The sequence below is a fragment of the Chrysochloris asiatica genome, unplaced genomic scaffold (genome assembly GCF_000296735.1).
Source record: "Chrysochloris asiatica unplaced genomic scaffold, ChrAsi1.0 scaffold00047, whole genome shotgun sequence".
NCBI lineage: Eukaryota > Metazoa > Chordata > Mammalia > Afrosoricida > Chrysochloridae > Chrysochloris > Chrysochloris asiatica.
In genome coordinates this window covers 2,712,201-2,717,017 of record NW_006408565.1, presented here as the reverse complement: position 1 = coordinate 2,717,017, position 4,817 = coordinate 2,712,201, and positions in this window count along the sequence as shown.

The following is a 4,817-nucleotide window of genomic DNA, read 5'->3' as shown; positions in this document are numbered from 1 at the left end:
GCCTGGAATCCTCCCTGCAGCTAGCCACCTGTGTGCCTCTCAGCCGACTTGGGGAGGTGGACGTCTAGTGCTCTACCCACATGATCTATGCCATAAGGACTCAGCACACAAAGCCATCTTGTGTTCTGTTCTCATCCTGTACTTGTGTGAGCTCCTCACATGCATTTTGTACATGTGTGGCCTGTGCATGTATATTTTAGACACCTGTCCAAGGTGTCTCTTTTGGGTTCTCCTACTTTTTGAGACCATGAGAGAGAGGACATAGGCAGGTAACCAACACCAGCTTCTGGCCAAACTCCCTTTTCTTTCCCCAGATTATCAAGAAACTCCTAGAAAGTCGGGAGAGTCTCTAATACCTCTCTGTGCTCCTTGGTGCCTGGCACACATCAGGAGCTCAATAAATGTCTATTTGTTGATGAACGTTGTACTTCTCTCTGCTCCCTACTCCCATCTTCTCATCTTGAGGGTAGGGAATTGGAGTTCAGAAAATGGAAACTGGGTCATTTGAATTAGTGACAACCTGAGGGAATGTCTCAACTTTCCCCTGCCCTGGTAATGCTTGGGACCAAGGGGGAGGTCCCAATGCTATGCTCTATGGACTTTACAAAGTTCTTCAAATGGGACAGTATTCATCACCTCTACTTCAAAGAATTAACTTCAGTTTACACCTGGAGTCACCTCCAGAGTGAATGTCTCACAGGATCCTCTTCCTCCCAAGCCATAGCATTTTTGGTTTCTTTTTTTTTTTACAACTAATCATTTAAGAATGATTAGTCCTTAAGGCCAACAGTTCGAAACTACCAGCCGCTCCGTGGGGGAAAGATGAGGCGTTCTGCTCCCGTAAAGATTTACAGCCTCAGAAACCCTGTTACAGGGTCGCTATGGGTCGGAACCAACTCGACAGCACTTAACAACAACAACAACAATCATTTAAAGGCTGTGTTTGTTTTGATTCAAGTATGTTTGTTTTCATTCACCTTTGAGATGTTTTTAAAGCTTGAGTTCATTCATTTAACAAGCATTTATTGAATCGCTACTGTTCTAGGTTCATAGGGTACAGAGTTGATAAGACACATACACACAAGTCTCTACCTTTGTGAGCTTACATTCTAGTAGGGGAAGACAGACAAAAAACAAACGTCATAAAGAACTCTTGGTATAGTGTTGTAGGATCAGCACTGGACTGCTAACCACAAGGTCAGTGGTTAAAACTCACCAGCTGCTCCTCAGAAACCCTATACAGGGTTGCTATAGGCCAGAACTGACTCAACAGTATTTAACAACAATCATAAAGAAATAAATTGTATGCTACAAGGTGATGAGTTCTTATTATGTGCCACTGAGTCGGTTCTAACCCATAGCAACCCTGTATAGAGTTTCTGAGGAACAGCTGATGAGTTTGAACCACCAACCTTGTAGTTCAACTGAACTTGCAGTCCTGTGCTTATCTTACAGTGCCACACCAGGACTCCAAAGTGATGAGTGCTAGAGGATATAGAAAGAGCAGATTCGGGAGATTAGAATGCCCGACTTGGGGCAAGGTTTGGTATTTAAAAGAAGGTGGTCAGAGAAGGTCTCATTGAGAAGATGACATTTCAGCAAAGATTTGAAGGCGGTGGGGGAGTGAGTCACAAGCAATAGGGAAGGGAGCATCTGCTAGAGGGAATCGCCTGAGGCAGGTACTTGTCTGGCCTGTTCAGAGAGATAACAGTAGCCAGAAAGTTAGTTCCTAGGACCTGGGGCCTTGTATCCTTTGCGGGAGCCATTTTGAGAGGCTTTGCCAGGACTTGTGCAGCGCTGTGAAATGATCTGACTTATATTTTTAAAAGGAGCTTTTATGGTGCAACAGTTAAGAGTAGGGCAGCTATCCAAAACATTGGTGGCTCCAAACCACCCAACCATCCAACCATTCTGTAGAAGAAAAAGCCAGTGTTGTACTCATGTTAAGATTGTTGTTGTTTTTGTTTAAGTACTGTGGAGGAGTCAGCTTCAACTCATAGTGACCATTTATAGGGTTTTCAAGGCTGTAAATCTTTGCAGGATCAGAAAGCCCCATCTTTCTGCCACAGAGTGCCTGGTGGGCTTGAAGAACCGAACTTGTGGTTTGGAGTCTCTTCTTTTTTTTCTTTTTTTTTTTTTAATTTTTATTGTGAATTGAGAGATTGTTTACATGGGGGAATATCAGTTTGTTTCATTGCAATGATTACAATCCCCTGCATGCTTCATCGTTCAACAGTATTTGCTTCTACTCCCTTTGTTGTTTTTTTGGATGAGTACCAAAACGCTCAGGAATATAAAATCATTCAAACAGCCAAAGGGCACACTCTGCCCCCCAACCCTGGCTGCTCAGTCTCTCCATGTCATCATCATCTCTGCCCCCCACCTCTGGTGTCGCTGCTTCTCTGGGTAGGGTCCCACACTCCATTCCCAATCTTATCCCTTGATGGTCCTAGGGTCCTCCACTCCAGGACTGTAAGATCAACCACTCACCCCTTTTTGCTACAAAACTTCTACCTTTACAGTTGTAACAATCACAATTAGTCATGATAACAGTTACTCACTATTGAAGCATAAGAGTCTTATCCCAATCTCCTTTCACCTGACCTGTCTGGTTATGTGCCGTGCAGTTGGTTCTGACTCATAGCAACCCTATACAGGGTTTCCGAGGCTGTAAATCTCTACGGGAGCAGAAAGCCTCATCTTTCTCCTGCGGAACAGCTGGTAGTTTTGAACTGCTGACCTTGTGGTTCTTAGCCCAATTTGTAACCATTATGCTATCAGACCTGTCTAGATAGGATGAAAACCACTCAGTGGGGATTCTACCTTCCCCTGCACACTCTGACTAAACTCCTCTTGAAAACTTGTAAGCCAGTCACTTCGTGCCTTTAAAGCCCCCATTTTAGGTAGTCATGTCTAAATTGCCTATCCCTATCAACTCTGTGTACAGAGGGGATGGGAATGATTCTTGGTGTAAAGATTCGGTCCCTCTTGGTTGGTATTTTAAGCTACTACATCCATAAGTATAGGTCAAGTAGTGATTTACATTTGTTTCCTTTAAAAAAATTTTTTTTCTCCCTCTTTTCCTTCCTCTAGTCAGGTTCTGAACATCCAGCCATTAAAACTAGGTCTAATGGGCACTATCTGCAAGTCTGGACACCCTTGTGCATATCCCCTCACTTCATATCAACTGGACGCTTCACTGTCAGCTCTAGCCCTCCATGGCCATGTCCTTGTCCATGGGCTGAGGAGTCCCCAGGTTTCACCGTACTTTGGGCCAACCAGCTCTCACCATACTCTAGGTTGATGGGGGTCTTAGTAACTTGGTCGGACTCAGCTCATCTCTTCATTGCTGCTTTCCCCCCACTTCCCCTCGCCAGCAAGCTTACATGCCTACTCGTGTATTCCCTTTTGAGTTTCAGTCTTGGAAGGGGGTTTGTCTTGAAGGGGCTTGATTGCTTGACTTAATGGCTCCCTGGTGAACAACTTGCTTGTTCTTGTGGTAGCCAATCTGACTGCTGTTTTGGGTTTTGGTTTTCCCTGCTGGTCTTCTTTCAAGAAATATATTCTGACCCTCTAGCTGCCCCAGGCTGGTCTGCTTGTCTTTTCAAGTGGGAATTTCCCATCTCAGAAGGTTCTGGATGGACCATTGTTTATTCTTGAGACCCACCAAGTTCATGTTAAGTAAGATTGTTGTTGTGTGCCTTCAAGTTGGTACCGATCCATAGCAGCCCTGTATAGGATTTCCGAGGAGCGGCTGTTAAGTTTGAACTGCCAACCTTGCAGTTCAAACCAATTTTGCAGTCCAGCGCATTAACCCACAGTACCACACCAGGACTGCAAGGAAGATTGGTGGTGGTATACTGTGGAGTAGGTTCTAACTCATAGTGACCCTGTATAGCGTTTCCGAGGCTGTAAATCTTTATAGGAGCAGAAAGCCTCATGTTTCTCCTGCGGAACTGCTGGTAGTTTTGAACTGCTGACCTTGAGGTTAGCAGCCTGACTTGTAACCACTATGCTACCAGAGCTCCTTCTAAGTAAGATTACAACATAGAAAACCTTGTGGGGCAGTTCTACTTTATCACATGGGTCACTGTGAGTCTGAATTGACTTAGTAGCATGCATTTTCAAAGGATGGTTCTTAAAAAAAATAATAAATAAAAAAGGATGGTTGTTACAGCTGTACTGAGAATTGACTATATTAGCAACCAATTTCTAAATCTGAGGATATTTTGCATAAAACTCCAGATTTCCATTTTTTTTTTGAAAGACCACTTTGAGTCTATCCCCTTTATGTGGTGTGGTACAGTGACTTACTTAATGTGACACTTCTAGGGAGAGTCTATACCTCCCACCAAACCACTGGGTGAAACTATGCAAATAAGGTGTATGGAACCCTAATAAAGGGATTGGTCACTTTTACCATCCCACTAGGTTTTAAACAAGCCATCCCAGAGAATGGGGAAAGGGGGAATCTCATGACAACCAAGAAAGAAAAGCCTGTTTATTCATCCATTCTTCCATTGATTGGCATTTAGCCTGTCTTCGTCTTTTTGCTATTGGGAATAGTGCTATAAAAATGAATCCATTTGCATATGTCTACTCGTGTCCTGGCTCTTATTTCTTGTGGATATATACCAAGTAGAAGGATTGCTGGGTTGACAGTATGTTTTTTAAAAGGTGGAAGAAAAGCCTATTTCTTATGAAATGAAAAATGGTCTAATTTTTAAGATATGCAAACAAAGAACATCTCAGTCAAAATAATATAAATCCATTCATTTACATCACCTACTTAACCTCTGTTGGTGCAATGGTTAAGC